The sequence below is a fragment of the Acomys minous genome, assembly GCF_964271855.1.
Source record: "Acomys minous genome assembly, chromosome: 1".
In the NCBI taxonomy this organism is placed as follows: Eukaryota; Metazoa; Chordata; class Mammalia; order Rodentia; family Muridae; genus Acomys; species Acomys minous.
In genome coordinates this window covers 90,666,117-90,684,149 of record NC_140483.1, presented here as the reverse complement: position 1 = coordinate 90,684,149, position 18,033 = coordinate 90,666,117, and the positions used below count along the sequence as shown (strand labels likewise).

General features: G+C 36.5%; 1 protein-coding gene across 10 annotated transcripts in view; it reads left to right on the top strand.

Annotated features, from left to right (window-relative positions):
- Positions 1 to 18,033, top strand: part of LINGO2 (leucine rich repeat and Ig domain containing 2) — a 1,231,101-nt gene that overhangs the window by 626,792 nt on the left and 586,276 nt on the right. The gene's annotated exons all lie outside the window — the stretch shown is intronic.

Here is an 18,033-nt window from a genome sequence, read left to right as displayed (position 1 = left end):
ACCAAGTGTCCAAAGGTGTGTGTACTTCTTTCTGAGTCTTCAATTCAATTCCATTGACCCACCAACCTATTCCATCCAGTACCATACAGTTTTTATTACCAATGCTTTGTAGTATGGCTTAAAATCAGGGATGGATACACTCCTGAAGTTCTTTTATTTTACAGGCTTGTTTTAAGATATTCTGGGTTGTTTGTTTTTCCATAAGAAGTTAAAAATGTTTTTGAAGGTCTGTAAGAATTGGGTGTGTATTTTGATGGGAATTGCATTGAATCTGTAAATTGCCTTTGGTAAGATGACCATTTTTACTATGTTAATCCTCCTGATCCATGATCATTCCATTTTCTCATATTTTCTTCAATTTATTTCCTTGGAAATGTGAAATTTTCATCATACAGGACTTTTGCTTGCTTGGTTGGAGTTAAACCAAGATACATTATCTTAGTTGTGGTTTTTGTAAAGGGTGTTGTTTCCCTAATTTTTTTCTCAGCCCATTTGTCTTTTATATGCAGGCTAGCTACTGATTCTTTTTTAGTTAATTTTGTATCCAGCCACTGTATTGTAGGTTTTCTTCAGCTGTGAGAGTTCCCTGGTAGAATTGTGGGACTCACGTATGTACACTATCATATTGCCTGCCAAATTGTATTGCCTTGATCTCCTTCAGTTGCCTTGCTGCTTTAGTTAGGACGTCAAGCACTATATTTAGAGAGATTCTATGAGAGTGGGCAGCCTGACTTGTCTTCAATTTCATAAATTACAGAAGAAAATTTCACCAATGTAAAGGAAGAGGTGTCTATAAATATGCAAGAGACCCACAGAACACCAAATAGATTAGACCAGAAAAGAAACTTCTCCAGCTACATAATAATTAAAACACTAAATGCATAGAGAAAAAAAAATAGTAAAACTTGCAAGGGAAAAAGGACAACTAACATATAAAGGCAAACCTACTGGAATCATCCCTGACTTATCAACAGAGACTCTAAATGCCAGAAGAGCCTGGACAGATGTCTCATGGACCCTAAGAGACCATAGATGTCAACCCAGACTACTGTACCCAGCAATACTTTCCATCACCATAGATAAAACAATGAAACCAAATGTAAACAATTTCTATGCTCAAACACAGCTCTACAGATGATATTAGGAAAACCCCCACCCAAGGAAGTTAACTACACCCAAGAAAACACAGGAAATAAATAATTCCACTGCAGCAAAACCGAAAGAAAAGAAACGCACTACCACCACCATGATCAAAATTAGAGGAATCAACAATCATTAGTCATCAATATCTCCCAACATCAACAGACTTACTTTCACAATTAAAAGACACAGGCTAACAGAATGGATGCATAAATAGAACCCATCATTCTGCTGCATACAAGAAACAGACCTCAGCAACAAATATAGACATTACCTCAGAGTAATGGACTAGGAAATGGTTTTCCAAGCAAATGGACCCAAGAAGCAAGCTAGAATAGCTGCTCGAATATCTAATAAAATAGGTTTCATACAAAATTAATCAGAAGAGATGAGGAAGGACATTTCATACTCATCAAAGGCAAATCCACAATGATGACATCTCACTTCTGAACATCTATGCCCCAAATACAATGCACCCACGTTTGTGAAGGAAACATTAATGAAGCTCTGAAAAACTTCTCTTCAAACCACCCCAGCACATCAAGTCACATCAGGACAGAACTCATCCTCATCCACAGAGGCCATCCAGGCAAGGCAGTCCCTTTGGAGAGGAAGATATTGAAAGCAAGAAAACAGAGAACAGCTCATAGACAGTGCCCACTCAACTTACTAGGGGACCTATATAAAGGTCAAATTTCCTATTAGTTACATATCTGTAGGACCTAGGTCAAGTCCACGCATGGTCCTTGGTTGGTGCCTCCATCCTTGTAAGCCCCCATGGGTCTATGTGAGTTGCTTCTGTTGGTTGTCTTTTCCTTCCTTCTTTCTTTCTTTCTTTCTTTCTTTCTTTCTTTCTTTCCTTTTTTTTGACATTTTTTTCTTTTTTAACAACACAATGTTTTGTTTTGTTTTTTATTTAAGTAATTTATTCAGATTACATCTCACTTGTTATCCCCTCACTTGCATCTCCCTGTTGGTTTTCTTACAGCATCTTGTCCTCCTCCCTATCCATCTATCCATCCCTCTCACGCTTCCATGGGACTCTCTGAGCTTTGGCTAAGGCTTGGCCATGAGTTTCAGCACCTGATTCAATCAGCTGCTGGGAACCTCCTGTGATTCCTATCTAGAAATAATTCATGCTTCTCCTTTTAAATGGAAAAAGAAATGTCGGCTACCAAATGCACACCAGGTGTGGACAGCTTTACAAATTAGTTATCAAACTCAAGGTAAGCAACCCTGGGTTTCAGGGACAGAAATGACACTATAATCAACTACTGGCTTTTCATTACTCTGGTTCATCACTTTAAAAAATCAACAACTATTTATTTTCTTATATGTATGGACAACAATGAGCTATCAACATTTTTTGTATAAAAATGTATCATTCTTTCATAAATATCAAGCTTTTTATTTTATGTGCAAGATGTTTTTATTGGAAGAAATGATTTTCCACATTTATGTTGAAAGCTGTGCAAGGCATGCCATATACTTTACTTGTTTACTTGTCACAAACTACTTTCATTTTATTAGCCAATCAGCCAGGTTGAAATGTAATATTTTACAGTTGAACTCCTTGTAAGAACTTCAGAAAATAAAAGTGCCAGTTATTAAGACTTCTAGGCCTAAAGCATCAATTATCTCATCAAAACATAGAAGGAACAGTTTTCTGGAATGCTGTAATCATCACACAAATGCATGTGATATTATACCAATAGCTTAGAGGTCGCATGGTATTTACAGGTTGAAAAGCTTTTACTTCAGTGTCCCAGGAGGATGGTAATTGTCTTTCTGAAAAGTTGCTCTAAAACTAATTTATGACAAATTTTACTATGTGATTCTAGGATGATTCTGACTTGAGACTATTTGGTGACCTTGTATAGTCGCATATAATCGGTAGAATCCTGAAACTGTTCCCAGTCTGGTAAAAATCTATCTAAGGCTCATGCCAAGGTTCAGGAACTGAGTCAGGACCCTTAGGAATCCATTTTGATATGAAATTACTTACTGAGTAGTCTGAACATCAATTTCTGGTGGGCCTTAATTTTCTCCTGGCAAAAGAAAAATAATCAGTAATATGGTATTTTCTTATCTATTAGTATGTGTTTGTGGTGTATGTATGTGGAATGTGTGTGTTAGTGCATGTGCCTCTTTGTGTGTGCATAAATGTGCAGGTGCCACACTGAATTATGGGAGTCATAGACTCAACTTTGGTAATGAATCATTTCCTTCCACCCTACTTGAGGAAGGGTATTTTTGCTGTTTGCTATGTCAAATGCCAGGCTAGCTGTCTCACTTCATTCCCAAGACTCCTTGCCTCTGCTTCCTGTCTGTCACTGCATGAATGCTGTGATCACATGTGTACACTACTGTGACAATTTTATGTTGGTTCTGGAGATTCTACCTCAGGTAGTCTTGTGTGCATAGAAAGCACATTAAACACTGTTTCATTTCCCCATTCTAGTGGTATTTTCTTATAAAAGAAGGCTTTTGAACTTGAAATAATAATAATTTATTATTTGAAAAAAATGTATGTTACATATACATGACACCAAGGCCTTCTAAGGGAAAAAATCTGTAGATTTAACCATCCAAGTGCAAATGAAAATGATATTTAAATTATTTCCTTTGACTGCAATTTATGGCAAATTAGATGAAGGGTAAAAGATGGAAATTCAGTTTAGCTATTGTGTGAATTATATATGTTGAGAATCCAATGAGTTAATTGAGAATAAATGCTGCTTGGTTGATCTTTCTGGTTGTTGTTGCTGGCAGTGGTGTTGGTGTTGGCCTGTTTGTTTTTGATACATGTCTTATCTCAGGATATAACCCAGACTGACTTTGAACTCATGAGTGTCCTGTCATTGCCTTATAATTGGAATTGAAATTGTGAGCCACCACTTTTGGCTTTTAGCTCATCTATTTTGCACATCTAGAACATGTCCATAAATTTCTCTTTGTATTCCTGTCTTGGGAGACTGCCTTTCATGATGCTTTCTTGAAGTACATAATGTTTAAGTAATAAAATTATGTTTTTTTCTAAATATTAAAAGAGTACTCTTCTACGTATTTCAATTCAAATTTTATTGTTTTGCCCCTCTTCCAACTCTTCTTGTTTTATGACATTTATCATATAGTAAGTGGCTAAACAATGTAGTTCGAAACAAATGGTCCCTGATTAAACAATTTTACTAATACAGTTGATTCAAATGTTGATATGCAGGCATGGACTCCGATCAACAGAATCTTTGTAGTATATGTCACTACAATCAAAAAAATTGAGCCTTTGGTAATATCCTTGACTCATTGTGATATTCATGTAGGAGGAGTCTAGCCATTTAGAAAACCCTCTGGCAGAGACACCACAGATTATACAGGAAACAGCACAGGAGGTGGCTTCCTTGGCTCAGCAGCATCAATTCTGGGCAGTGACTGCTTACTTGGATCAGCACTGTAGTATCTTAGCCAATGTATCTGACTGATCATCATGGTCTCCACAAAGACAATTAGCTGATATTTATTTCACAAGGCATAATGCCAAAGAATCTTAGGCATTCTGGAGGGAAAAAAAAGGGCTGACCAATTAAAAATAAAAGGCAGTAGATCCAAAATGCCTACAGGTACACTTTTCTCTCCTTCAAGGATTTGTAGCTTTATATATTTGCATTTGCATAGAAGTGCAGAAAACAAAGGCTGCTAACTTGAGCTTACATGTGTTTCTATTTTGGTAATACAAGAGGATTGGGCTGCATTTCTCTTGCCAAATTTTGTCTTTAGAGAGTATTTTTATTTCATGGCCGAAAATAGTGTTTGGACGTAGGCATGGGAAAAGAAAGCTTTATAATTTTTGGTCACTGAGTGTGGAAACTCTCATCTTTTAGAGTTTGTTTGTTTTGTTTTGCTTTTTGGTTTTGTTGTTGTTGTTCCATTTCTGAATATTTTAAGCATCTTGTTTTATATTACTAACATTCCCAGAGAGGAGATAGTATAAAAAAATGATGATAGATCTAGGATTAATTTCTGGCCCTGTCTTTTATTTGTTAGGAAATATTTGTCAAAATTATCCTCAATGAAATTTAGCTTCTTCATCTATAAGATGAGAGGAGCCGCACACATACAGTTATATAAGAATTATATATGGTAACCTTGTGATAATTCTAGTTCACTTCTATTCTGCCTTAAAAATGCAGTGTCAAGCCAGGCATGATGGCACATGCCTTTAATCCCAGCTTTCAGGAGGCCTAGGCAGGCGGATCTCTATGAGTTATAGGCCAGCATGGTCTACAAAGTGAGTTCCAGGACAGCCAGGGCTACGAAGACAAGCTCTGTCTTGAAAACCCAAAATAGAAAAACAATGAATATAAAAATCCAGATGCCACTGCCAGATGGAAGAGTGGAAAATGAGAAATCAGCATTAAGATAGCACACAGAGCCTCACCTCATTATAAACACATATTTCACATTGATCCTCAACATTACGCTCTAGACCTTATAACTTCCATAACCCTTTTAGCATAGCATAGTAAAACTTTGTGGGAATTTGTCTTTTTATAACTTTCTAAAGAAAAAGATACATTTTCCTGATGAAACTTGATTAGTAAGAGTTAATTCCTTTTATTTTTTCTTTTTGAAAATAAGTTCCATATTGGTCATTTTATCTTGTAAAATACTGAAGTCTTAGATAATATCCATTTTGACTTGATACTTACAAATTTAAAAGTCGGTCACTGGTGAGTCTGTGACACTTTGAAGGTCAAAAAAGTTTTGTCTGATGGAGAATAATTCATCAGAAGAGTGAATAAATAAAAAGCCTCTAGTCTCTAACACTTCGTACTCAGCATTTATCTTATCCCATTTTCTCCTGTTATAATTAAAGGTCAGTGTCCAAGTAATTTGTGAGCAGTATACATTTTTTGGTCTCGTGGTTCAGAATCTAGAAAAGCTATGATGAAGTGTCCATATTTAAAATGACCTTCTTGGTGCAGACAAACAAATGAGCATGTGCAACACACATTGGGAAGGATTATATCTCTTTGTAACTAACCTTTACACAGTGCAGACATTAGCCTATCCATGAGTGTAGAACACAAGAGTCCTAACCCTCTCTTAAGCCATCACCTCTCAGTACTGTTGTAAGACAATTAAGTTTCAACGTGGTCTGTTCGAAGCATATCAGTCCTTTACGCTATCTCAAAAGAATGCTTTTCGCAACCTGAAAATAAATTAAAGGAAAAAAAAACTGTACAAATAAAAGCCAGGCAGCTTGGTGTACAGCGTTATTACAGCATTTCATGTCAACTGCTTGACACATCATTTCATGTGTACCTTTCTTAGAGTTCCCCTGCAACCTATGTAGGCATTCCACTATAGGATACCATTGTCTAATGTACTAGGAACGTTCTGTCTACTGCAGAAACTTCAAGGAAAGGATAAGGGTGTCTTAATTTGACATATGCATGTATATATTAAACTCACTCCATGCAAATTGAAAAGCGGACAACAGCTGGAGCTCTCATTGAGTGCATATTAGTTTGTATTAGCATGCTGCAGATTTGCCTGCTGTGCTCCACTCTTGCTGTGTTATAGTATGTCCACAGTGTCTTCTAGAGCATAAAACTTGAGGCCTCTCACCTTCCACTTGATTTATTTTTAATGGCATATTGATAATAATTATGTGGATATATGTATATGTAGTAATTAATTTCTTAAACTCATTACTCATCTATAATCTACAAATATATTTTTCTGTAAACCAACTGCAAAATATAGGCGTATTTATTTAGCTAAATTATGAACATATTTAGGTTAGCTGAGACTTATACATTTTGGGGTTGCATTTTATTGTTTATTTATGTATATGTCTGCTATTGTATGTGCATATGCATACACATGCAGCTGCCCCAGAAGCCAGAAATGCGTATTGGAATCCATAGACCTAGAGTTACAGAAGAGTGTAAGATGCCTGGCATGGTGCTTAGAAATAAACTCAGTCTACTGGAAGAGCAGCAAATGCTCATAACCCCCAATACAACTTTCTAGCCCTCTCTTATACTTTCCTATTTCTTTCTACAATGAGAAATGTCTTTTCAACAAAGTCACTATGATTTTGAGATTGAGATTAAAATTATTATAAGTAGCATTTATTTTTGAGAGAGAGAGAGAGAGAGAGAGAGAGAGAGAATCTGAGCATGTCCGTGCCCGTGGTATATGTGCATATGTGTATGAGTTTGCATGCAAGTGTGCACATATATGTGAGAGTAAGTATGCATGCATTTGTGCATTAATATAATGGTCAGAAGGTGACAATGGGTATCTTCTTCCATCAAGCTTCACATTACTTATTTAGGCTGCTTCCTTGCTGAACCTGGACTTTGCCAATGTCGTCTATGTAAGCTAGTCAGCTTGCTCTTCAGATCCCTTGTCTTAGCCTTCTGAGTCCTGGGAAAACAGTCTCTGCCACACCCACAGCATACCTGGTTTTTATGTGGGGTTAGGGGATCAGAACATTAATACTCATGATTGAATGAGTCCTTAATCCACTGAGTAATTCCTAGTTCCACATTGCAAAATTTAAAAAAGATAGCACTATGTGATTCGGTCCATATATTTTTATTGCTTTTATAAGGATTGGTTGAGAGTTCTAAATGGTGGCTTAGAAATAATGAGAGCATCAGAGGTGGGTCTATATGGCGAGTAAGAGCTAGAAAACCATAAATGTAATTATAGGTGTCATATCAAAGACGTAACTTTTGCTTCCTCGCTTGCATTCCAAATTTAGCTAATGAGACCGCAGCTCTTTGTGGGAGAGCAAAGCATTTGCACTCTGTGTGGGATTGCATTCTTACTGTCCACTTTGTAGACCTGATATGTCTAGAAAGAATGCCACAACCCAACAATGTAGCACAGTGACTGCTCTTTGGTTGTTTAAAGTATCACACTTAAATTATCTTTTAGGTTTTACATTGAAGTGAGTTCTCCAGAAAAACAGAAATGATTGCATGTGGGCAAGTAGGTAAGTAGATACAGGAAAGATAGATGATAGATAGATAGATAGATAGGTAGGTAGGTAGGTAGATAGATAGATAGATAATAGATAGACAAATAGATGACATAGATATATAGATAGATGATATAGATGGATATATAGATGATAGATAGATAAATAGGCAAATAGATAACAGATAGATAGATAGACAGACAAACAGATAGGTAGATAAATGGATGGATGGATAGATAGATGATATAGATAGGTGATAGATGAAATAGATGATGGATAAGTACATTCATAGATAGATAGATAGATAGATAGATAGATAGATAATATATAGATTGTTATAAATGATATAATTTAATGAATGGCTCATGCAATACTGGGGCAGTCATATCTGAATTGTATGAGCTGCGTGCTTGGAGCTAGAGACCTAGAAGAGTCGATGCTACAAATCATTTCTGAAGGCTATCATGAAAAAGATTTCTCTTATTTTGTTTTATTTACTTATTTTACATTTGTTTCATTTTTTGAGAATTTTACAGTACAGTGTCAGTACTGTGTTTACATATTTTCTGCATTCTTATTCCCCCAACTTTTCCTGAGGCACCCTGTATTTCTCAAATCCATGGCATTTTCTTCTTTAATTATAATTGTTGTTACACACACACAGAAACACACACACACAGAAACACATACACACACTTACTTGTATATATAAATCAATGTGCTTGTTTGTCTGTGTATGTTTTTAAAACTGATCATTTGGGGGTCAATGCTAAAAACTAATTAGGGAGCAAGAGGCAAAGAATGGATGCTAAGAATGGGTATTATCTCCTGCTCAGAGAGTTTAGTCTTCCACGTTATTCTAGTTTTTACCGGTTAGATGAAGCTTACTGCACTCTGTACTGCAGACTCCTTTGACCCACAGTCACTGATTTTAATGTGAACCCCATCAAGTAAACCTATATATTTATAAAAGTTCAAATAAAATTAGTAAGTACTTTAATGGAATATAGCAAAATACCATTCCAAGCTTTATGGAGAACAATTTGTCTAAATAGATTACTTAAAACAAAATGTGAGAAGATATAAGAGTCTAAAAATAATTCCATTTATATGTAGAAATCAGAATTACAGAAGATATGCTATGATAGATGCTTCAGTGACATTGAAGTTTAGGGAAAATCTCATAAAATTTTATTTATATTTGCCCATGTAAAAATAATACCATAAGCAAGTTTACAGTGACACCTGAAATTTTTAATTTTAATAATCATGATTATCAATTTAAAATTAATTTGAAATATTTAATGTTTAAATTTTCTCTCCATCAACAAGTGTATGTAGCTCTTGTTAATTTGTATCTTGATTAATATGGAAAGTTATACATTACCTATAAAATCCCTAGGGACCTTTAGCAAATAAATAAATAAGACTGCTGTAGGGAAACTTGATAAATCAGACTTCAGAGCCTTCATGAGTTTAAAAAAACAAACAAACAAAGAAACAAAAAAAAACCTAAATAACAAGCATATCCACAATAATTCAATTTCAAAGAAACAAATCTCCATAAAGAATAATTTGTCAAGGAAGCTATAGGAGAAATGATACTCTCAAAAATGTAGAAATAATGAAACAATTTGAAACACATGATAAAGTAATGTTGAAACTAAGTAACATAGTAACTTAACAAGAAGGAAATAAGGCATATTTGAATAAATATATAAATTACATAGAAGTTTAAAGACTAGCAATACCATTATAAAATTGAAATAGTGATGTATGCAGTATTAAATAAAGCTAAAGAATTAATGATAAATTTGAAGAAATTTTATAGAGTGCATCAACAATTAAGAATAGTCAAAGGATACTCTAATAAAATATTACAGATTAAATAAGAGAAACAATTGAATAAAAATTATTATTGTAAAATAAGAAAATGTCCCAACTAGAAATTTTTATATTGAGGCTTAACACCTAGAAATTTTCAGAATTTAAGGTAAATCCTCATATAGCGCACAGCTTTCTGAGACAGGTAAATAAGGATAAATCCAGGCATAGACACAGTGAACTGAAATATAAAATTCAAAGACAAAGAGGTATTATTAGAGCAATTACACCATTGCTTAAAATTAATGTCAGTTAGAATAAAGGTTCTCTCCTATTGTTACCAAAGAGTCTGAAGGTAATGGAAACACATCTGGAAATCCTAAGGAAAAAATCAAAGAAAAAGTCAATCTGGAATTCTAAGCTCTATTAAGCTGTCAAGGAAATGGAAGGCAAAATGAAGACATTTGCAGAGATATATTAAGACTGGGACAGAGGAGGAAATCATGAAGAACAAAATGAAAGAGAAGCTAGCAGTTGGGAGATATAATCGCAGCCAACAGGAAAAGATGACTCGGTGGAAATCAGTGGCTGGTGAATACTTGAAAATGCTCGGTTACCAGTTACCACAGAAGATACGACCTCCCTACTAGTAAACAACTTCTATTACTCAAATATTAAATCAGTAATAATCCTCCACAACGAAGACATATTACCATGACAACCTTCCTAAACCGGTATTGTGAGTGGAAACACGATAATCTGAAAAATAATACCCAATAGAAGAAAGATGAACAAACCCCACTCTCACTCAATCCGTTTTAAAGTTTATCCCCTGCGCGCATTTTGAGAATATGCATTGTGAGCATATGGTTAAGAAGCAGCATTTCAAGGTGCCTAGTGCCTTCTTCCTGTAAGGAGGCAAAGCAAACAGAGAAGGGAGTCCACAAACTCAGCATCCATCAGCACACAGTGTGAGTCAGAGCGAAACTGAGCCGAATGGAACCAAACTACGTGTGTTACTATGGCTCAGTTGCAAGGCTGCGCTTATACGTGATGGAGACCAGTTGTGGGCAGATGCTGTTAGTATAAGACACACATAGACTTTAAATACACACAAGGATAGCTCCGTTATATCTAAAATTGGTCCATTCCTTTAAAAAACAGCATTGGAAAGAACTATAACAAATAATATGTTTAAGTATATAATAAAGATAGGATTATGTATGGATAGTAAAAGCAGCCACTTACTTTCCTTTAAACTTATCCTTATTTGGGGGTATTACTTGATTTATACAAATTAAACATGTAAACTGAATAAATGCATTACAAATTAAGTTAATGTCTTTCAGGTAAAGATATTAAATGAAGTGATAAAAATTCCACCTGTCTATAATTTTACAGAAAATCCCTCATACAGGCACCTTGCTACCACATTTCCACAGCGGCATTTTTTCTTTATGTTAGTCCCCAGAAAAGCATGGAATTCTAGAATAAAAAATTCACTGTGACATTTATCTGTCATTTTTTCTTTATAGTTGTTAATTCACTATACTGGCAACAATCTGACACCTTCTCTATCAGAGAAACTGTCCCACATAGAGAAACAAGCACCCTGTAACTTTGTTGTTCCTAAAATATCATTGTCTGTATAAAGCTGGCTTTAATATAAAAATACATTTTTTAAAGAATTGGATGATGTACATTTGTTTTGTATGTGCATGAGTGTAAGTGCTGTGGCTGGCAGAATAGAACATTTAAACATCTGTAACTCTGTCAAGGTTCTCTATGAGAAACTTTTATTTACATCCCAGACTCTTGAATTACCCAGCATGCCCAGAGCTTCTCCTTGCATCATGGAGAAGCCAGGGCTTTTAATGTATTCCTTCTCTGCTAAAGGTAACAGTAATCTGGACTTTCTACTAATAATCAAAAGAACTGGGATATATTGTTGTATAATACTTTTCCCACGTTTTTGAAACTCCTTACAAACTTTCATGCCTTCTCCTCAACTTTCTTTCCAAGGCAACGCAGATGGTAGCACTGATGTTGGATTCCTCACTCCCTCACTAGTCACCCTATGCATGCTAGTATGCTAGCATTTTGCTTTTCTTGGATTTTATCTTTTATCATTTTCCCCTTGGCATTAGGTCTAATTTCCTATCCACTCTTTTATAATGAGTAACATATCATTTTGTTGTGAAACTGGGTATAAATTGTATTGTTATTATACTTAGTTTCTTGCAGTTGTTCGTCTAATGGTATACTCTTAATTTCCATGTGTCAATTAAGGTAAATAAAAATAACATATGTCCCTTTTAAAAAGTAAAGTGGCCCTCCTTTCTTCTTAAGCAACTGAAGTTGTTTTATATCATTTAGTTTTGAAAGTGGTAATTTAGTGCTTCCATTAAGAGAAAGTTGCTGTCTCTAGTTAATGGCAACTTCTCTGCTGCAGATAGAATTTTGATTGTGAAACTTATATGAGGGATGGAGATATACCATTTTAAAGTCTTCTCAAATTCAAGTGCTTTCCTTAAATGAAGTTACTAATACTTTCTAACTTCTAAATGTTTCTGTAACTTTATCTTCTAAATCTTGTGAAAGGAAAATAAAGAAAGAAAGGCTGTAAAAAAAGACATATGTCTGCTTTTCCCCTTATTCACATAGGGATTCTGGGAGGAAATCACTTGATTTCACATGTAAACTAATTGCCTAACCACTTAACTACAGCTCCTAGGAACAAACAGAGGCATCTTGACTGAGAGCAAGTGAGAAGTTAGGTACCTTGGAAACAAACTACTCATCTTCTAGCGAGCCTTGGTTCATCCGATGGATTCGTGTTGTTCCTGCAACATTTCTCAACTAACTTTTCCAGCAGTTTGAAAAGAAAGAGAGAGAGAGAGATAAGAAACATTAAGGCATTAAATGAAACTTAGGACAAAAGTAAAAACCACCCAAGGGTTTAAATGCAAATTGTCTTCACTGTCATCCTATTAACCTAATTTAGCTGGTATATATTTATCTTAAATAAAGTAAACAGGTCTGAAGCCTTTTGCTTTTTAATACTGGTTCTACTTAAACAACATGTCTTACTTTTTAGTAAGAACATCAATAGTTCAATTTTAAATACACCTGTGAGGTGATAGAGTAATTCCTCCTAGACCAGGGATATTTCACTTAGCCTTATGGCGTTTGTGTTCACCCAAGCATCTATTTCCTTCTCTTCTTGCCCTCTGACATCTTCTCTTTTCCTCTTTTTGTTTGTAGCGGTCCATTTGTGTGTGTGTGTGTGTGTGTGTGTGTGTGTGTGTTTTGTTTGTTTGCTTGTTTGTCCTAGACAGGGTCTCATTGTGTATCTGTGACTGGCCAAGAACTTGCTGTGTAGATCTGGCTGTCTGCAAACTCAAAAGACCCACCTGAGACCTGGAATTAAATAGCACATGTTGCACATATTTCATCAGCCAAGTATTTTTTTCTTTTTAAAGATCTATGTATTTATGTATGTGTACAGTGTTTTGCTTTCATGTACCTCTGGACGCCAGAAGAGGGAACCAGATCTCATTAGAGATGGTTATGAGCCACAATACAATTGCTGGGAATTAAACTCAGGACCTTTGGAAGAGTAGGCAGTGCTCTTAACCTCTGAGCCATCTCTCCAGCCCCCATCCAAGCATTCTTGAATGAAAATAAAAGATATGAGTACCACTGACACCATTGCTAAATTAAGATTTCATTCTTCACAATTTCTTTTCGCTAAACCTTGCACAAGTCCCCTGCAAGTTCTCAGAGCCACTGTTTCCTAGAGAAACCCGTAGTATTTAGTGTTGTGTGGACTCTGCACTGTCACAAAGAGCCTTTGAATTTTAGCTTTGTAGCTGATGCATTATGATAGTACAAGTATTTAATAATGCTCACTTAGCCAATCTAGGAAATGTAAATACACTTGCACCCCGGTATGAGCCTCTGACCCCTCGCTAAATACATCCTTTCCTTGCTCATATAAATTGTAAATATACAGGTTGACACTGGAGGGATACATGTACTGTCCTCTTCTGCTTTGCCTTTTCATTGCACTTCTGTCGTACTCTGTCCTTGTGACACTAAGTAAACACTTCTTTGAAATGCTCAAAACAACAGGTCCCTTATTTTTACTTTCTTATTAGTTTATCTTTCCACATGTTTTACTGCCTCCAACCAAGCCAAGAATCCTTTCCAGACTTTTCTTTTCTTTTCCCATTACTTACATTCCCATCAACATATCGCAAACTGGTGACACTCTGGCAGGTATTTTTCACTGAGAAAGTCAGGTATTTAGTTTGCTTTTTTCTCTTTTCTTTCTTCAATTGAAAGGGAATGCCTGAGGTAAGGTAGGAAATTCAAACTCATTTCACTAGCTGTTTCCTCTTCACATATTTAGGTCTCCTGCCAGCACCCTGAAGTCATTAGATTTATTACTAGAACTCCTTCTCTTAATTAAAGCTAACAAATGAATCACTCCTTGTCTGCCTCTCCTTCGTTCAATTAAGTCTTTATTAGCCCCTTTATCCAATCTAACCTAAATCAGAAAACTAGAGACAGGAGAAAGACAGGAAGGTTTTAATCTCTGTAGCTATTAGTTGCAGAAATTTTACCAGGATGTAGCTAGCAAGTTAAAAAAAAAAGCCTGTCATATTCAAATGTGAGTTATTTTAAGGTTGTTTTGACATTGCTTATGGAAGAACATATACAACAAAATTAACAAAAATCTTCTTACTAAATAAGGAACTCATGAATTTTCAACCCTCTCGGGCTATTTCTGTTTTGGCAAGTGAAGGGACTGAAGCTAAATGAGTAGCTATATTCTTCTTACTGATAAAGAAAAGACCCATGGAGTCCCAAGTTTATATTTTATGAATTCCGTTATGGTTGTTGTTCAACATAATAATATATTTAATATGTTAAACTCTTTGTTACAACATGAACTCCAGTATAATGCCCCTGGCACCTTTAAATATAACACTTAGAATGCATTTAGGTATTTTTCTACTTGCTCTACAAGACTCAGCCTTTGATATCGAGAGGAAAAGGAAGGATATGGACCTCACACAAAAGCATCCAACACAAGCTCTCTGTCAGGTGCTCTGCAAATATTGCTAACGCTTGTTGACTGAAGGACACATTCACTTATCAAGCAGAAGTGAATGGGAGCATATGATCGTTGGCTTATGATGAAGTTTCATCTTGATTAATCTACTGTATGATAATATGAAATGGCAGAACATGACAGTTTAACAATGCAGACTACCGTAGCATACGAATTATACAGCCTTGTCATTGAGTGGCTGCATAGGAGCTGGGGGCTGATCTTTACCAATATGTGAAAGGTGATTTAAATTGCTAGTCCACGAAAAGATCAAATTTCAAAATTTGATTCCTCAAATTCACATGCAAGAATTGAAGTGGTTTGGAATCTGAATGACTTCCACCTGCCCCTTTGAAAGTTGAACAATTTTATGTCGGCGACCCCTAATAAAAGAATAAGAGAATGGGTTGGGTGAAAGGAAATTTGGGTGGACCTACAACCCTCAGTCACTGTCATTTATACCAGAACAGACGTAATATACCCAATGCCAACTAAGTGATCATCAGTCAAAGAGTTGCAATAGAACTAAGACCCAAAAGCATATGGAATAAAAAAAATTCAACCACCCTGTTTTTGTAAACAAGGAACTTATAGGTATCCAACCCTCTGAGTCTGTTTCTAATTCAACAAGTAAAGAAACCAAAGCTAATGAGCATCTAAATTTGTATGTAGGCTCAGGGAAAACATCAAAAGAGTAAGATTTAATATATTTGTGGATTTTTTGCTAATATGACTTTTGGTCACTGTTTCTGAGTTTAAAATAAAAATAATTCATAAGAATTGTCAGGCATTCTAAGTGTCTTTGCTGTGCCCAGTTGTATTCACAAGCCATAAATGAAGAGATCAGGTACTTGACACTCCATAACTATCTTTCTAAATGTAAATAAGATCTTGGAAAGACAAGAGGACTAACAAACAGTCCTTGAACTTTCTCTGGCTTCAGGTTTCCACTGTAGATTCAGATAAAAATGGAGTTTGTACAATTTGGTTTTAGGTAAAATATTCATTGAAATAGACATTAATTGGACTGATCAGTAGACAGAAACTCAGAGGCTTCTTACCTCTTCTGAGGGCACTTTGATTACCCTAAAGTCCCGTATGCCCCATCTGTCTTTTCCTGCACTTTTATCACCGCTTAATGTGTTATATGCATTGTTTAGAGCATGGCATCTCTTAGATGTGTCTGCTCCATTTCTTTCAAAGACCAGATGAAGTACATTAGAGGAAACCCCTGTTTCTTTAGGTTCACCTCCAGTGTCTGCTTCTCCACAGGCCTTCTCTCCTCGCCACTGTGCTCTGTGGCTCATCCTCAATGTGCTCCTTTCTCTACTCTCCTCACTCAGAGTCATGGCACCATCGTATGAGGTGAAGCTTCAGCCTCATCTCAATGCAATGGCATTCCCGAGGTACAAAACTGAGAAGCCCAAAACTCCCCTCCGCTCTCATGACTCACAATCTACTGGGGCCATAATGATCCACATTCTAAAACAAGAGACTTAAAAAATTCTGAACCTTGGGGCTGGAGAAATGGCTCAGAGGATAAGAGCACTGGCTTCTCTCCCAGAGGTCCTGAGTTCAATTCCCAGCAACCACAGGGTGGCTCACAACCATCTATAATGAGATCTGGTGCCTTTTTCTGGATTTGTGGCACACAGGCAGGTAGAATATAAATAAATAATAAATCTCTTAACAAGAAAAGTTTGAAAACTTCTAAACCTCATTAAGAAGAAGAACTTGGGGGAGAGTTAATAAGTGATGAAGAAAATTATCGACTTAATAATTTGTGATTAAAAAACTTTAACCTGATACTTGGTTATCCATAAGTATTCTGTATTACTTCTGGTTGGAGTTTAATTATTTGACTTGTGTGAGAATGACCTCGGGTATAGAATAAACATACAGGGGCCCCACAGCAGCCATTACTCCACTATTTCATTCCTGCAGGACAGTCTTTCACGGGGCACTTTTTTCTATGACCCTGACTCCACATCTGGTGAAGGAGCAGGGAAGACGCAGACACTGCAGAGCTCCTGCTCTATCGGTCAGTGTGCTGGTTAGTTTTTGTAAATTTGACACAAATTACGGGCACCAAAAAAGCAGAAATCTCAATTTAGGAAAGGCCTCCCCGTCCATCAGACTAGCTGATAGGCATGTCCATTGCGGTGTTCTCTTGATTTCTGATTGAGGTATCAGACCCACTGTGAGTGGTGCCAGCCCCGGGCTGGTGAACTCTGGTTAGGAAGGCGGGTTGAGCAAGCTATGGAGAGTCAGGCATTAAGCAAATTTCCCCTATGGAACTCTGCTTTAGTTCCTTGACTTGTCTGTAGACTCTTGTGCGGATGTATAAGCTGTTTGGTCTCAAATGGCTAAAGTGTGTATTAACATTTCAAAGCAAGTGCTGGCCACCAGGCTCTTGGCATTGCTAGTAACTGTTACTGAGTCCTGGCTCCTCAGCATTTCTCACCTTGCCCTAAGCTTCCCTTCCCTTTTCCCAGACAGTATTACAGTATTACCTATATAACCTCAGCCATTTTGGTCTCTTCGTCTCTTGCTTGTACCCTTGGCTCCACTCTTACACCTCTCCCTCCTTCCCTCTCCCACTCCCTCCCTCCTTCTCTCTCTCTCTCTCTCTCTCTCTCTCTCTCTCTCTCTCTCTCTCTCTCTCCTTCTCCTCTCTCTCTCTCTCTCTCTCTCTCTCCTTCTCCTCTCTCTCTCTCTCTCTCTCTCTCTCTCTCTCTCTCTCTCTCTTCTCATGGCCTAATCTAGTCTACTGGGCCAATTCAATCTAGATAATGCCTGATTGCCCAGGTTGTGCTCTCCCTCATCTTTAAAAAAAAAATCTCTTCAACCATACCTAGGAGTGCTCCTGTCCTCATATATATAATCACTTCCCTTCTCTGTTTGGTTTTGATCATGGGGAAGTTGGCATCCTCTTTGGGGCTTCCTGGTCTTACTA